Raw genomic sequence first — 19049 nt, 5'->3', positions numbered from 1 at the left:
TACAGGAGTTCAGGGCCAGCCTGGGCAACATAGTTAGACCTTATTTCTGCAAAAAATAAACAAAATTAGCTGGCTGTGGTGGCTCACGCCTGTAGTCTCAACTACTTGGGAGGCTGAGGTAGGAGGATTGCTTGAGACCAGCAGTTTGAGGCTGCAAAAAGCTGAGATTGTACCACTGCAGTTCTGCCTGGGTAACAGAGTGAGACCCAGTCTCAAAAATAAAGAACAATCTTGCATGTTCTTCACATGTACCCCAAAACCTAAAATGCAATTAAAAAAATAAAAGAATGTAAGTACATAAAAAAAAGAAAAGAAATAAAAGTAAACGATTAGGAAATCTGTCTTATCTACTTTTTCAACATAGTATCCATAAGTAAGATTCAAATAAGTTTCACCTGGATAAGAGCACGTGCTGGTTAATTTAAGTATCAACTTAATTGAAGGATGAGAAGTATTGTTTCTGGGTGCGTCTGTGAGCGTACTGGAAGAGGAGATTAACGTTTGAGTCGGTGGACTGGGAGAAGCAGACCAACACTCCTTCTGGGTGGGCACCATCTGATGGGCTGCCAGTGCGGCTAGAACAAAGCAGGCAGAAGAATGTGGAAGGAACTGACTTGCTAAGTCTTCTGGCCTTCATTTTGCTCCTGTGCTAGATGCTTCCCGCCCTCGAACATCAGACTCCAAGTCCTTTGGCTTTTGGACTCTTGGACTTATATCAGTGGTTTGCCAGGTGCTCTTGGGCGTTCAGCCACAGACTGAAGGATGCACTGCTGGCTTCCTTACTTTTGAGACTGTGGGCCTCGGACTGAGCCACTAAAGGCTTCCTTGCTCCTCAGCTTGCAGACGGCGTATTGTGGAACTTCAGCTTCTGACCATGTAAGTCAATTCTCTATAATAAGCTCCCTTTTGTATCTACATATATGCTATTAGTTCTGTCCCTCTAGAGAACCCTAATATGGAACATTACTGTCTTAAACGGTTCTTCACCCTCCTGTCTCTTCACACAGTGTAATATTCATGGCTGAAAAGGGGTTCTTTATAAAGCCTAACTTTACCGAACGCAAACACTGGTAACAGAGGTGGAGTGATCCTGTGACACAAATAACAAAAATACGTGGCCATATCACCTCAATATGCATGTTCCTGACCAGATCACCTCAATGGTCAGGAAGCTTGACGGCAAGGAGAAATGAAGACGTGAAATAGCTAGAGATCTATTTAATTCAATCGCAAAACATTTGGTAACAGCGTCAGTGCATTAACTTAATTGCAGATGGAAAGGCTACATAATTAGTGTTATCATGAGAGAGGGTAGAAAATTAAGTGTTAGTAGCACATGTTAAGTTCTATTGACTCTGGCAAGATATTATACAAGAAATATGACTGAAGAAAGAAGTAGTTACTTTCTGAAAAGAAATGAAAGGACAAAAGATCCAGAAATCAGGAGCCTTGCAGATTCGGAAAGCCATTTGATTGCATAGCATGAATAAGACACAGTATAAAACAGGACTAAAAGTTCAACTGTCCAGTAAAATTCAAAGTGACTCTAGGTAAATATCTAATTAAGGGGATGGCCTTTCCATGTTTTCTTCTAAATATTTTTGACCACAAATTGAAAGACGTATGGGGGTAAAGAGGCAAAGAAATAGAGGACATTTGAGAATTATGTCTAGAAAAATTTTGGATTCTAGTTACTGGCTCACAAAACTAACTGGATGCAAACAGATTACTAAATTTAGAGGTAACTATGGTTAAAGAAACCATAAGCCTAGTGAAAGTGACTTGGACTATCCTAGACATAAATAAACCTGGGTCCTCTAACAGCCCGTGATTAGGAAGCTGACGTCGAAGGCTCTGCAGCCCCTAAAGAGAGGTTGCTCTTTAACGTCCATTTCAGAAGTGGCCAAAGACGTAACATGAACAAGGTACAGCTCCCCAGAGGGTAGATCCATAGGCCATGGAGATGGTGAATAAGGGAGTTTTTTCAGAGTGCAGAATCAATCAGAGTTTAATCAAGGAATTTCCCTACACCAAGGAGAGAGCATCTGCATAGCAGCTTCCTAGGGAGATTTCAAAATTATCACAACCCAGTCAGTGGCTATTCTGTTTCCCATTCTTCCTCTTTTTAAATGGGAATGGTACTCACTTTTACTGTGGTTAATAACTTGCATACATCAGTAGCTTATAACAATAAGCATTTATGACTCATAGTTTTGTGGGTCAGCTGTGACTCAGTGCAGTTCAGCTTCAGGTTGAGGTGTGTTTTCGTCAGCTCCACATGTCTATTTCTGGGACCCAGGGACCCAGGGTAAAACAGCAGCAGCTACCAGAAGTATATCATAATGAAGGACAGAGGACTAGAATGAAGACTAAGTCATACAAACACATTTAATGCCTCTAGTCTGGTATGTTGTAAGTTATATCTGCTCACATGTCATTTGCCAAAGCCAGGCACATGGCTAAAACCAAAATCAGCATGTTGGAGAAATATCTCTGTCCATAGTTAACCATTTTGAATAATAGGAGTGGAAGGAAATACATAATATCTGTCAACAGATATTATAATCTACTGCCACAATATTTATTGAAGTTGTTTGGTCCTAGTTCAACCATTGTATATTGGACATGTGTGAGTGTGGCTTGATAACCTGTGTTTTAACCATGGGTTGCCAGACAAAATGAGACCACATCTGCCCAGATAAGACAACTATGTACTATCCTGAGAGTTTGAACTTTGAGCTAGAGACCATGAGTAGATGATATTTAGAGCTACAGGTATTGATCGACTTACGACCTATGCAACTTACGACCATTCGACTTTACCACCACAATCACTAGCCACGACTGCTCCACGCCTGGCAGCGCAAACATTGCCCAGCTGGGTGTATGACAGTGCGGACCAGCTTCCGGCAGCACCACCATCTCCGCGTGCACTATTACATATAGCCTACTCAACTTACAACCAAATCGTGTTACGACCGTTCCGCGGTCCCGACCTGGTTGTAAGTCGAGCACTAGCTGTATATCCCTTAGGGAGTAGGGCAATGTCTTCTATAAGTAGAGAGATGAAATAGTTTGAGGACTAAAAGGAAGACCCTAGCAGAGATAATGTTCCGTGTCAGAGTGAATGATTTACCCAGTCATTCAGCCATTCTTGTCACAGTGGCACATGTGAGACCTAGGTACAATTATACATTTCTTTTCTAATTGTAACCCTGTGATACCTGCCACCTTGTCAAGCAGAAGCTCTAGTCTCTTGACAAACCCAATTCCAAAATTATATTATATGAATATCTTAAATGTACTCAGTAACAATTTCCAAATTATATATGCTGCCTTCCTGAACATTTCTAATCAGTTATCTTTTTTATATGTTCACTAGTCGTTTATACTTTAATCTTCTAGTTATTTATAACTTCCAGTTAGGTTGTCCTACACAAATACCCCCTTCCCCAAATCCCAGTAGTCTTTAAGAACAAATGGTGGTTTCTCACTCACACTACATATTCATCACAAGTCAACTAGGGGCTGTATTTCAGAGCCTACTTATCCTCACTCCAGGGCTCCAGCTGATGGAGCTGCCACTATTTAGCAGCCACATTAATGACTCTCATGGCAGATGGAATATCTAATTTGATGGGGCATGTACTGACTCATACTTCTTTTCCCTAGAAGTGATGTATGTTACTTTTGTACACATTTAATTGGCCAAAGCAAGCCATGTGTTCACATCCAGTTCACACAGCCTGGGGCATGTGAAGGAAGGGGAACTATGCCCCAGGGAACAATAATACAGGTCTAATGCAGTTGAACACTCTGTTTAACAAATATAGTTGTCTCCCCTTTCCATGTTGGACACTTTGCCCCTCTCCAAGGGAAACAAACTTAACTGCTATGCAATCACTGCTTCAAGCTGAAAGTCAAATTTATCAAAGCTCAGGGTGATACATGGTAGTTTGTACATAAGAAATCAACATTTCCAATGTGCAAAGTAACAAAGGCATAGGATAAACTGCATTAAATTCTTTCATTCAAAAACAGAAGAATGGGAGTCATAGCAGCCAGCAGGCCACAGAAACAATGAAATCCCATTGAGGCAGATGTTTGGAGATGCCCCTGCCCTAGGCTTAGAGAACTTTCCTGGGAGTAGTCACTGATTGGTTTTCCTTTAAGGGACTTCTTTGTCCGTTGTTTGCCTGTGGCTCTTGTCTCCACTATCCAGGATGTTCTTCCTTTTCCATTATGCTCTAAGTCATATATAAAGTTAGCACAGTAAAACTGCCTTCCATGGAAATCTAGTAGATTCGGTACTGCTTCTCATACAACAGAGGTTGTTTTCCCAAGTATCATTTTAAGCTTCAGTCACAAACCATTTAGTCCAGGTTCATGGTCTTTGGGCAGTACAGTTTTCTTTTTCAAAAGCTTAGGTCAGTGTCTTAGGAACTGCATTCCAATCAGCTCTAGATCTGATTAACAACATCTACACCCCTTTTCTAGTCCCTTCCCCAGCCCCCAACTGAAGTTTCAGTACCTTGATTACTGAAGGTATGGGAGAGCCATACCTTCAATCCCTTTTACCTGAGCCATTTTGCCCAAATAAAGAGTGTCATACACTTAGTTGAACCTTTATTCTATTTTAACCTATCAGGAGTTTTCAATAACGCATGTAAAAATTATACCCTTAATTTGATACTTGCACTGAGATAATAGGTTAAAAGATTCTAATGATTTTAACAATAGATAAGAAGAAAGCTGTATCTTTCACCTTTTCTTTGGTACAAGCAAGTCAGAGATCAAATCTGCTTTTTATTGTTCAAAAACTTCCTCAATTTTATGTCGCACTGCTTGAAGGTTGAATTCAACTTTCAGCCATATAAGTACAAAATTTCTAAGACTCAGTTTTTCCACTCATATTTAAAAATCAGCTAATTATCTTATCAAGTTCATATTTTTTGTAATAATTTGAGAAATTTAGATCTAGAGTTGCCAATACCTGCAACTAACATTCTGTTTCTAAACCTCTTACCCTAAAACCACATATTCATTATGTGCAGGATCTGCCTTTCAGGCTACTGTAGATCATATAGTTTTACTGAAATGTTCTCTATTACTTGCTATGTCTCACCAACTTTCTAGCTTCTGACAGTTCTCATTTCCCAGAACACAACCCTTAAATCAGTGCCAAATATTTGTAGATTTTGGTGCAACAACACCCATATTCTAATATGGACTTTAGTATGAGTCAGGACCGGTTAGGTTAAGCCATGATATCTGCTATGGTCTGAATGTTTGTGTTCCCCAAAACTTCATGCATTGAAACTTAATTCCCAGCCCAGTGGTGTTGGGAGGTGGGGTATCCGTGAGATGATTTGGTCATGAGAAGCTCTCATGACCATGATTAGTGCTCTTATAATGAGAGCCAAGAGAGCTTGTCTGTTTCTTCTGCCATGTGAGGGAACATAAAGGTACTAACTATGAGGAACAGAGCCCTGACAAGACACCAAATCTGTGTCTTGATCTTGGATTTCTCAGCCTGCAGAATATTCAGCAATAAATTTCTGCTGTTTATAAATTACCCAATCTACAGTATTTTTGTTATAGCAGCCCAAATGGAATTAGACAGGATCAACAACCCCCACACTTCAGTGGTTTAAAACAAAAGTTTAACTCTCACATTGTGTTTTAATCTTGGGTTGGTTGGGATCAGCTACTATTCAGAATATCACTGGATGCTACAGAAGAAGGTAAACAGAACACAACAAATCAAAAATTAAATCTTAAAGCGTCTGCTTGTGATATACTTCATTGACCCAAACAAATCATATGGCCATGTCTGAGTTCATCAGGATGGTAAACCATTGTTCTCTTACAAGGAAGAAAAACAGATGTGACGAAAAATATACTATAATATCATTTTCCTGCTTTTTCTGTTGTATTGTCATTTTACTGCTAATTTATTGGGGCAATATTAACTCTGTGTTTTCTGTATTGTATTGCTTTCTCCAATCTTGCAGTTGTCTTTTAATTTTGCTTACAATAGGTTATGGTAATTTTTTCATGTAAAAACTTAGATTTGGATGTAACGAAATAGATCAGATTACTCTTTCCTTTTCCCTTCCTTCTTCCATTCATGTCTTCTGGGCCTCAGAAGTTTTTGGGGGAATACCTTACCAACCTCAAATATTATAAAGGTGGTCTGTTAGAGATTCTTGTCTATTATTGCATACTTTTAAAATAATTAGCTCTTCAAACCAATTGCAATTATGTTTGTCTTTTTATATGGTGTGACATAACACCAAAGCTTTTCTTTTCACCCCCAGATATGTATTTGATAGACAATTGTGTCAATACTATTTATTGGGAAAAACACCTCATATGCCAGTGTAATAGATAGATAGATGGCAAAAAGATAGGTGTCCCACTAGCCCAATTGTTTCTCAAGGATCCTGTATTACTAGTATTATGGCCACAATATCTACTCTATTGATTTCAAGTTTTGGAGTGAGAAGAAATATCTGCACCCATATGGAACCCCTTTCCTGTGGCTGCTTTGAGTTTCCCCTTTCTCTACCTTCTATTTTTCTATATTTTACAAATTATTTAAAATATATAATTTCCTAAAAGCAGTCATTCTTATTTTCAGTGCTATTATGTATTATTTAAATATATTAAGTAATAAATTTTATGTTTGGTATTTTAATGTGATTTTGAAGAAAGGAAAGGTAAAAACATATATGTATTATGCTATATTAAACCCATGATCAACTTTTTCTAAGACATTTTATCTAGTATATCTGAACCCTACATATCAACATTCCTTGAATTACTTTTCCCATTGTCTTCTCTTAGGACTATCCCTTCAGCTCACCAAACATGCCTAGACATCCTTAAATGCCAGAAAAGAACCATGCAAGGTTTTTATTCAAATGACTCTGCTAGTCTATCAAAATTAGAACTTCAATCTATCTCCACAATTAAACTAGACATAGTATCTGAAACCTCAATATAATAATGGAAAAAAGGGTCCTTAGTTGGGATATCCTCCAAAAGCAGAGGCAGAGGTAAGGGTTGGCATGGAGATAGAGATCCTAAGGGACTAGAGTGGAGGACTGGGAAGAGTGAAACTCGAAAAGATCAAAAAACAAATCAGGGCTTTGTTAATAGCTAATCATAGCTGTCAGAAACCAAGACTCAATCCTGTGGAAGATCTTCTTAGAAGCCATGAAGAATGTGTCTCATAATTGTATCCCCAAGGGACAACAGAGGCGAGTATATTCACTGGTTTCCTTCTTCCATTGCTCAAAAGTGCACCTTTTGAGGGTTAGTTAAGTCACTTGCACCTCCTGCTTTGCAATTAAGGTTGGCAGATTTGTAGAATAAAAATAGAAGACACTCAATTAAATTTGAATTTCAGATAAATCACAAATTTATTTAGTATAAATTTGTCTCATACTATATTCAGAAAAAACATACTAAAAAATTGTTTCTTATCTGAAATACAAATCTACCTGGGTACCCCTATATTTATCTAGTAATCCTATTGGCAATATAACTGAATGGCTAAGTGGGTTCCTGAAGATTTACCACTTATCAGCAGTGGCAAGTCACTTGGCAGAAAGCAGAGGTATATGGTTTGGCTAAAGTAATTTGTTATGAGGCCTTCGGCTGGTTGCCATAGCAACAACTAGCATTGAAAAAGCAGGCCAAGTGTGAGGTGTCTATGGATTTAAAGGTGAACATATCCAAATGGAACCACCCTAAAGATTTAGCAACTGAAATTATTAAATTCAACGGGATGCAAAAAATCCAAGGTCATACTAAGTCTAGCACTCTACTGAGGGGTGGGAGAAGGCGGAAGATGGAGACAAGGGGCTATCATTGGTGATGGTCCAGTTGGGTAAACAGTATGGAGAATTGGTTGGAGAGGGATAACTATACTGTGAGCCATTTGAGACCAGAGACCAGGCCTGATTTGTTTTTGTATTCCCTAACATCTAGAATATATTTGGCAGAGAAGGCCAGTAAACGTTTGTAAAATAAGCATATAAAAAATGAAGGGATATGTGAAAAAGGAAAAAAAAATAAGAATACATTTTGAAGGCTTGGAGAACAATTTGATTCTTAATTCAAAGAGATCCTTATGTGAAAAGAAAAGAGTTCTGAAAGTGAAAAAACAAGTTGCCATTTATCCTCGTATTTCAAACACAGCATTAAATAAAGCCCTTTAAGTGGAGTTTTTACAATATGCATATATATATAATATAGCCCATAACCAAGAGATTCTGCAGGGTAATCACTGATAACCATAATCAGAAAATGTTAACTCTTGTCTCCAAGAATTTCCTGAATAATTTTATGTAATTTTAAACTTCTTTTACAATTATGAGTCTTGGGTTACTCAGTTATAAAAGGATAATACTTATCCCTCTTACAAATTAATTCTGGATTAAAAAGTAAATACTTACAAAGTGCTATCAAATTTCAGGAATCGTGTGACCACTCTGAGGTTTATTCTAACAGATGTTCACAAAAGGAAGTTTAAAGGTGTGATAGGCAGAATGTATTCTTCCCCCCAAAAGATATCCACATCATTATCCCTAAACACTAGAAGTGTTTTGTTACCTGGTGATATGGGTTAAATGATGTTCCTCAAAAACGTATTTTGAAGCCATTACTGCCAGTACCTCAGAAATATGATCTTATTTGGAAATTGGATCTTTACAGAGGTAATTAAATAAAAATGAGGTGACCCCTAATCCAAGATGACTGGTACCCTCAAAAAAACGGAAACTTGGACACAGAGACAGACACAAGGGGAGGAGATGGACGTATGACCAGAGTGACGTAAATGACAAGGAATGCCAAGGGTTGCCAGCAAACACCAGAACCTGGAAGAGGCAAGAAAGGACTCCATCCTGGAGCTATCAGAGAGAACATGGCCCTGATAACAACTTGATTTCATACCTCTGACCTCCAGAATCATGAGAGAATATATTTGTGTTGTTTTAAGCTGCCTAGCTTTTAGCACTTTGTTATGATTGCCCTATGAAATTACTACAGCTGGCAGAAGAGACTTATCTGATATAATGACACTCATGAAGTCTTAGACAGTGAGATTATCTAGGGCCCAATACAATAATTTGAGCCAATAAAAAGCAGAGGATGTTCTCCAGCTGAAGTCAGAAATGCACTTGCAGAAAGAATTAGGGAGATCTGAACAATGGGAGGAACTCAACCAACCCTGCCTTTACTGCAGGGGCCCATATGGGATACATGAGAAGGGTTGCAGGTATTCTCTAGGAGCAACTGGCTAACAGGCAGCTATGACAAAGGGCCGCAGTCCTACAAACACAAATCATTCATTTCAGCCAACAAACTAAATGAACTTGGAGCAGATTTAGAAAGGAATACAACCTGGAGTCCCCAGAAAAGAATACAACCTGCTGACACCATGACTTTGGCCTTATGAGATTCTAATCAGAAGACCTGATTGAGCCAAGTTGTACCCTGACTTATGATGGAAAGATCTGTGACATCATAAATGGTTGCCATTTTTTTTATTGTGGTAAAATATATATAATACTTACCATTTAACCATTTTTAAGAGTACAGTTCAGTGGCACTAAGTACATTCATACTGTGCAACCATCACCACCATTTATCGCCAGAACTTTATAACCACCCCAAACTGAAACTCTGTATCAATTTGTATTAGTCCGTTCTCACACTGCTATGAAGCAACACCCAAAACTGGGTGTATTAGTCCGTTCTCATGATGCTTGCTAATAAATATATACCTGAGACTGGGTAATTTATAAAGGAAATAAGTTTGGTGGACTCACAGTTCCACATGGCTGGGGAGGCCTCACAATCATGGTGAAAGGCAAAGAAGAAGCAAAACCACGTTTTACATAGTGGCAGGCCAGAGAGCATGTGCAGGGCAACTCCCCTTTATAAAACCATCAGATCTCATGAGACTTATTCAATATCATGAGACTAGCACAGGAAAGACCTGCCCCCATGATTTAATTACCTCCCCCCAGGTCCCTCCTACAACATGTGGGAAATATGGGAGCTACAATTCAAGATGAGATTTGGGTGGGGACAGAGCCAAACAAACCATATCACTGGGCATTTTATAAAGGAAAGAGATTTAATTGACTCACAGTTCTGCATTGCTGAGGAGGCCTCAGGAAACTTACAATCATGGTAGAAGGCAAAGGGAAAGCAGGCACCTTCTTCATAGGGCAGTAGGATGGAGTAAGTGCAAGCAAGGGAAATGCCAGATGCTCATAAGCCCATCAGATCTCATAAGAACTCACTATCACACTATCAGCATGGAGGGAAAGGCCCCCATGATGCAATTATCTCCACTTGGCCCACTCTTGGCAATTAGGGGTGATGTGGATTACAATTCAAGATGATATTTTGTGTGGATCATAGCCAACCCATATCACTATTAAACAAAAACTTCTCATTCTTCCCTCCTTTAACCCATGGTGTCTTTCTGTCTAAGTATTTCACCACTCTAGATACCTCATAAAAGTGGAATCGTACAGTATTTGCCCTTTAGTGTCTGGCTTATTTCACTTAGCATAATGCCTTCAATGTTAAATGGGTGCTTGTATTAAGACACTGAAATTACCCAAATTATTGTTGGTAATTTGTTATAGTAATAGTAAATAAAACAGAGGTGTATACTTCTCAAATTAAAAAAAGTTCTATTTTCACATTTAAGTATCAAATATCTCTAAAACATGCTATTATAAATTTTTGATACAAAATAATAATTATCATCTTTGCATTGTTCTACTGGATCCTCCTGTGCCTCACATTTTGTAAGCCTACCATTTATCTCAACCTTTGCCATGACAAACAGATTTGTCTGGTGTGACCATACAGCTCCTCTTTTCAGTACCCTTTTTCTATCTCTGGGTTTGGCCCTAGGACCTGCAGATGATGGTACAGTAGGAGCATCTGTGGAAACTGGCTTGGCATTTGCATGTGCTCAAACAGAATTTCTATGGAGTTAGAAACACATAAGGCACCAATAACGAATGCCGTGGTGGGAGCTGGTAGGTGAATGCTCCCTTTCTGTATCTTTCCAGAAGAGAACTTTGTGGTGCACTGTTTGTCTCCTCAGAGGGTCCACGGGGACTGAATCTCTATGGACCACAGTGGTAACCAAGTCAAGAAAGCGTCATTGAATTGGCTTTTCTTCCTTCCTTAACTTTTCCCTAGTCCTCCGTTTCTATTCTCTCAGACACTTCCCAAAAATTATTTTGAGTGAATCTTTGCCTCAGGCTCTGAATTCTGAGGGAAACTTAGATTAAGAGAACTATGAAAACAATGCTTGCTCATTATGGACAATTGACTAAAGACAGAAAAGTGAAAGAAAAAAAATAATCCATTATCATGTGCCCAGAAGCAATCATCATTAATACTTGAGTTCAGTCTCTTTTTGAACCCCTATTGGATCTGCACAATAACCTACCAATTTTGACTCTAGGCGATAGTGCCTGTCTGGATGACTAACATGAAATTCCATGCTTGATTTCTTTTGATGGACTACAGATGAAGTATAATCAGCATCCCTGAGCAAAAAGGATCTAAAAGGGATATTTTTATATTTATAATTCAGGCAAATTATCATTTTTTATCTAAAAGGTCTAAGAGCAAAGTAGATTTCTTGGTCATTAGGAGAGAAGTGCCCTAAAAAACTAATTTATGGAACAAATGTAATAACAAGTGTTAAGAACTTGGCAAGAACATAGTAAAAATATCTTTTCTGGAGCATTGAACATAGTGTCCTAAAAGCAATTTTCAGTACTTTCCCTTGCTTTTGAAAATACAAGTCTGGGCATAGTGGCTCATACCTGTAATCCCAGCACTTTGGGAGGCCGAGGTGGGTGAATCACAGGGTCAGGAGTTCAAGACCTACTTGGACAATATGGTGAAACCCCGTCTCTACTAAAAATACAAAAATTAGCCAGGCGTGGTGGCATGCACCTGTAATCTCAGCTACTTCGGAGGCTGAAGCAGAAGAATTGCTGGAACCCAGGAGGCAGAGGTTGCCGTGAGCAGAGAAAGCACCACTGCACTCCAGCCTGGGCAACAAAGCAAGACTCCGTATTAAAAAAAAAAAAAAAAAAAAAAAAAAAAAAAAAAAAAAAAAAAAAAAAAGAAAAGAAAAGAAAGAGAGAAAGAAAAGAAAAAGAAAATACAACTGAGACCCTACAGGGTCATTTGCCAAAAACTGTAATTCAAAAATGCAGCTGTAATTCCCATGCCTACAGTGACAGAAGGATAATTTGGAAGAGTACATACTCAGATCACATGAAATTAAACTCCCAACCCTAATGATGGCATAATCCTTTTATTAAAGAGCAAACAAGATGAAGTCATTAAGAAAAAACAATGGGAAACACGGGAAACGCAAAGCATTTTTGAGGAAATAAAACAACAAATCTACACATCTTGACTTTCTGGATATATTTCATGTACACAAAAAGTTATTTTCAGAAAGAGATTTTCCCAGAGGTGCTAAGTCAACCATGTCAGTGAATACAAAAGTTTAAGTATGCTCTGGCTCACAGACCAAGGCCTACCACTTGCTGGTAAATGAGTGCCTGCTGAAAAGTCGGTATTTCAAATCCCTAGATGCCCAGCCCCATTTTGTTAAGTGCAGGAGTTTTCTCAATTTCTGAGCAAAAGGAAGTGGGAGAAATTTAGTACCCTTTGTGAGAAATCATGGCAGGAAAATGGAAGTGCTGCTAGGAGGCCACAGCTGCTTTCCTTTCACTCCTTTTAGTGAAAAATGTATCTGTGATGTTGACATATGGCTAATAAAGTATATTATTAATAATTCAGGAAAATAAAATAAAATTCATTCTGGAGTGAAAAACAGTCCAGTTTATAAGATCTGTGCACAATAAATATGACAGCAAAAGACCTGGACAAGTGGACAATAATTTATTCATAAGGCACCTCTGTGTACCTTTCTATTTGCCCTTTTAGTAAAAGATGTATGTGTGTCGATTTTATAAGAAAATTACTCTCAGAATGAAGGATACCTATGTTTCTTGGTTGTGGTGCTTTCTGGCAGATCCTTCACATTCTACTTATATGTATTGTGTCCCCAAAGTAGTTCTGCTGCTTCTTGTATTAACACTCACATAATTTCATAGTGAGAACAATTTCCACTTCAGTTTCCTTATTTGGCTTGTGGTCTAAATTAGCCAATTTGTACAAGAAGTAATAACTCAGCACACTTCTCCACATATTTGTCTCTGGGGAAAATTCAGTGGAGCTCACAGGCATACTCTACTTTCAAGGTTTCTTCCATTACATTATACTCAAAGACAGTTCCACAACAGCCGGAGTATGGAGACCCTTCAGGTTTCCTTGCACCACATTCTCAGATCCTCTGTGGTAGCAAAATAAATATGACACTAGGAAAGTACTGCACACAAGACCTGGCGTACATGCAATGCTGGGAGCCAATTACTTACAGCCTTGTTTCACTCAATGGATTTACCTAGCAACAGGGCTTAGGCCTCTTCTCAGGGAAAAAAAAAAAAAAAGTCAACAGCTATGCAAGTATGATAGCTGTGTGAACTATTAAAGCTCATGGATTGATACCAACATCTATTATTATGACTACTTCAAACCTTCAAATCAAGAGGAAAGACTACACAGGAACCAAGCCTTAAGAGAAAAGAAGGAATTTGTAGAGGATGACTCTACACATTTGGGGAAGCAGGGTGGATAGAGAGGAGGGATACAAAGTGGTGAGAAGGATGGGCAGAAAAGGGAGAAAGAAGGTGGCAGGGAGCTGGTAGGGGGAGAATATGGGTAGGGAGTGGGGAGTACACTGAGGCAGAGAGGTTAAAGAGGGGAAGAAGGGAGAGCAGCAAGGAGTGGGTTTAGAAGGACACATTAAAAGACTATTGTAGTTGTTCACCAAAAGATATGATCAGCAGAGTCAAAAGACAATGCATGGGATGGAGAAAATATTTGCAAATTATATATCTATTGAGAAGTTAATATCAGGAATATATGGATAACTCCTATAACTAAACAACAACAAAATACAACTCATTTCAAAAATAGGCAAAGGCCTTGAATAGACATTTCTCTAATGGAGATATACAATTGGCCAATAAGCACATGAAAAGATGTTCAACATCTCTAATTTTTAGGAAAATTCAAGTCAAACCACAATAATACACTCTTTCATACCCATTGGAATGGCTACCATAAGAAAAACAGAACATAACAAGTATTGGTGAAGGTTGAAGAAAATAGAACCCTTATGCGCTGCTGGTGGGAATGTAAAACTGTACAACTGCTGTGTAAAACAGTGTGATAGCTCCTCCAAAAATTGAACATAGAATTACCCTAGGATCCAGCAATTCTACTTTTGGGTATAGCACCAAAAGAACTGAAACAAGGAACTTGAACAAATACGTGTGTACCCATGCTCATAGGATTATTCACATTAACCAAAAGGTAGCAGCAACCTGAGTGTCCGTCAATAGATAAATGAATAAAATGTGAGACAACTAAATGTGTGCCTGCTCTTTCCCACTCTTAGGAAGCGTATTTTCAGGAAACCACAGCAGGACATAGAGCCTGGATGTGCCAAACTATGGACTGCCATACAATGGACTGTTATTAAGACTTCTAAAAAGAGAATTCTGACACATTACAACCGAGATGAACTGTGAAGACATTTTGTTAAGTGAAATAACATGGTCACAAAAAGATAAATACCCGGAGGTTCCACTTACATGAGGCACTTAGAGTAGTCACATTCATAAGAGACCAAAAGTAGAATGATGGTGGCCAGGGGCTGGGAGAGGGAGGAGTGGGCAGCTGTTGTTTAATGAGTACAAAATTGCAGTTTGACCGGATTAAGTAAATTGTGAAGATAGATTGTGGTGATGGCTGCACAGCAGTAATACCACTGAAGTTAACCCTTAGAAATCGTTATGATGGTAAATTTTAAGTTATGTATATTTTAACACAATTCAAAACTAAACATACCAAAAAAATACAGATATTAGTCTCATAGAGGTATGCTAATGAATCAAAGAGGAAATGCATTGTTTAATTCAAAATGAGCCAAGCATTCTTGTATTTTAAAAATTGATGTTTGATTCTTTTTCTGTAACTAGTTCTAACAACTTGTCCTATAAAGTTATAGTTATGTTAAATTACATTTTAATAAAATAAATAAAAGGTTTTTGTAGTAGTACAAAGCATGAAATGGAAAAAAAATTGGACTTAACATATCTTGAAAGGAAAAATCTGCAGAGCCTGGTGAATTAAATAGTGATTCCATGGACCCATGGTGAAAGAACCTGTACATTTGTAAGCATTTGTGACTGTTTATGTGGTGTTTGAAGGTTATTTTCAAGAAATTATATAGAAACAACCACCATCATCTCATGAGAAATTCCTGTTTCTGGTTCTCCCTCAGAAGGACCAGATTAAAAACTACAAGAGTATCATGCTCTGTTGAGTAGGCATGATATTTGCTAATACCTGTTATGCTAACTCAAATGGTGATTTTACCCTGAGCACATATCTGTGAGTACTGCAGACACAGAATTATATTAACAAATCTAATCCACCAAATGCAAAATTCAACATTCTCACATTGGCTGGTAAGAGAAGCAGATGAATCCTAATTTTCCTCTCTTAGCAGTGCCAAGTACTACCCTTCTGACTGTGGTCACCACACTTAAGATGCTAAAAATGAGGGAAAGCCTTCCACCCCAGTGCCTCAATTCTGTTCCTTGTCTATCAGAAAACACCTAGGCACAGATTATGCAGGCTGACATTAGCAGTATTTCTTCTCTGCAATTAATGCAACTCTGTCCTATTTTGTGTTATGAAGGGAATCCTCACTATATATATGTGATTGTGTATATATATCCACAAACAAACATATATACATGTATATATGTGTATGTGTATACACAAGATATATAGTACAAAGACATAAAAGACAAAGATACACACACATACACATACATATTTTTTCATTACTAGCCATAACCTATTGCTAGTTCTGTAACTAGCAATAACTGTAAATGCCTACTGGTGCCATCTTTAACTAAAGAAAGCCTCTCTACCCAGACTTCCAGCTCCTCCTACCACACTCCAATGTAGCTTCCTATAGCAATTCCATAGGAAGCTGATGCCTGGAATTGCCGTCCATAGAGATATGCCTATTTATCAACAGGACAGTGAATAACAGGGCATTTCTGATGTTGGCCCCAGAGTAAAAATGTTCTAAACACATGAAGTCCCTATACACACACACATTGCAAGAGAGGAGCCATTATAGGACTAGGTAAGAGCTTCAGAATTTAAAGGGATGCCCACAGCATATTATGGTGGAGGATTTATATTGTTTATCCAGAGACCCAAGAGTAATGGAAGGAGCCAACTAAATGTGTGCCTGCTCTTTCCCACTCTTAGGAAGCGTATTTTCAGGAAACCACAGCAGGACATAGAGCCTGGATGTGCCAAACTATGGAAAAATCAACAAGAATTGGGGTGATAATGAAAGAATCACTGCCCACAACTATAAAAAGAAGCTCCTATGTTTGGGAAATACTGATACTTTTATTTATGTCATCAGTTTTATGTCTTCTGTAAGACTATTTCCTACTGCTGTTTATAGGTCAATTTATAAATCATAAAATGTACTACCTTCCGCATGCAATGTTTTAATATCAGTAGTACTCTCATAAGTCTTTCATAGTTTTTTCACTAAAAATGGAGACATTTTCTCCACTGCATTCCTATATTGCATGGCCCGGGGCTTTCACTTACTGTGTGTTAAATCCCAAGAGATCAGATTCATGTCTCAGACTGCCACTTGTTAATGTCAAATGATACACTGAGAGAATCATTCACTTAAACTTGTTCTTATCACCACGGTCACAAAAGGTAAAGGAGAAAATATATACATAGATATGATTTGGTTGGCAGCAATTAATATGACTGTAAATCCTATAGTCATGGCTTGAAATGGAATAAATACAAGTGCAATTATTTAATGCTCTGAAATCCATTTATCCTTTGGAAATATATTAAATTCCTGAATAGGAACAGTATGGTTGGATTCCAAATCGATTTGTTCCTTAAAGCCGCCTTCTCGGGATTAAAAAGAGCCGACACCTTTAGTACCAAGTGTAAGGTCACATCTTACAGGAAACCATTCTCTCTGAGTTCCCCTTACAAGACTGAAGATAAATTAGCAGTGTGTTCTATATCTGTGTAACATAGAACAATCAGTTATCTGGGTCATAGGCTATAGGCTATCAGTACCTGGGGACTTGACTGAAGTGGAGCAGCAGCAGGAGAAGCACATGTTGCTCCTACATCCAACCAGTCTGCAGCTCGACATTTAGGTCCAGGTCTGACTTTTCCTGGCATGGGTACACTTTATAAAGTAAACAGTGAAGCCTCAATAGGAGAGGTCAGTTAATGCAGTCTAGCAGTAGGTCTCGGCCTGACTGCACATAAATCACCTGGGGTGGGGAGTGGGATGAAAAATGCCAGTTTCTGTGCCTCTCACACAGACCAATTAAATTAGAATGTCTGGGGTGGTTCCAGGGAATCGGTATTTTTCAAACTTTTCCTTTGTGATTTAAATGTGCAGCCTGGGTGGAGAACCACCTTTTTAGATGTTATTCAAGCCTTATTATGGGGAATAAAGGATACACCTATAACCTAACTCTTAAAAGGTCGTCTGAGGAAGCCAACACTTAAAGATGCTTAGTAGAGGACATACAGAAAAATATCAGCCAGTTTTTGTCAAGGATTTTTTTTTAAGCAAGCAATGCTTCCAACTAAAGAAAGCTGCTTTTACAATCTTAGGACTGACTTTCTTTTGACCTCTGTAAATTGGCCTACTTCTTCCTTATATAACTGTCTATAGAACTTTTATAACCATATACCCTAAAAGAAGATGGAATTCTCTTCCACAGTCTTCACCCAGCAGTTAATTTATTAACACAAGTTTGGTATCTACCTCAATTTTCATGATTTGTCAGCTTTCCACAAATTGTGCTCTGAGTACCCACATGTAAATAAAGAAATAGTCATTAACTAATTAACAAACAACTATAAAACAAAACAAAAACCAGAGTAAATGGCAATGATAGAAACTTCCCCCAATTTCCCATCCCATCTCTCCTACTGAATTAGTCTGGCCCTTTGGCCCAATGCTGATTTCCTAGCTCCTGAACTTTCTTGCAAATGGACTGTACTAGTCCGTTTCACACTGCTATAAATAATACCTGAGACTGGGTGATTTATAAATGAAAGTGGTTTAATTGGCTCACAGTGCTGGGGAAGCCTCAGGAAGCTTACAATCATGGCGGAAGGGGAAGCAATAAGCTTCACAGCACAGAAAGAAAGAGTGTGAAAGAGGAACTCTCAAACGCTTATAAAACCACTAGATCTCCTGAGAACTTACTATCACGATAACTTCCACCATAATCCAATCACATCCCTCCCTCAAAATGTGGGGATTCCAATTAGGGATGAGATTTAGATCCCCACACAGAGCCAAACCATACTAAGGACACTCTGATTTTGGAAGTGATGACTTTTTACATGGACAAAACAGCATGTGTTGATATAAAGCTTTCTAGTACTATAGTACTATAGTTTTTTCTGAAGAATTAATACTAACCCAACTTGCTATTGTCTTAGAAATGTCAGTGTATAAGAAAAGATGCATGTTGAAGCCTCGTCCATTGGCTGAGGGAGTGCAGAGTAAGAAGAAACAGCTTTTACTGGTAGAGACCCTAAAGTTGAGTTCTAAAAGGTAAGTGATCCAGTGAAGTCGAGTGGGAGTGTAGTTTCAGGCAGGTGTGAGGGGGATGTTTATTTTATGCCACTGGAATCAAGACAGAGATAATAAATAAGATGGCATGCTCAGACTAGAAATGGCTAGCAAACAATGTGCAAGAGAGGTGGAGAAGGCATAGTGAGAGAAAAGTCTGGAGAGTCAGACAGGAAAC

The sequence above is a fragment of the Saimiri boliviensis genome, chromosome X (genome assembly GCF_048565385.1).
Source record: "Saimiri boliviensis isolate mSaiBol1 chromosome X, mSaiBol1.pri, whole genome shotgun sequence".
NCBI classification, from domain to species: Eukaryota; Metazoa; Chordata; class Mammalia; order Primates; family Cebidae; genus Saimiri; species Saimiri boliviensis.
The sequence above is the reverse complement of the archived record's forward strand: the minus strand, read 5'-3'. Positions refer to the sequence as shown.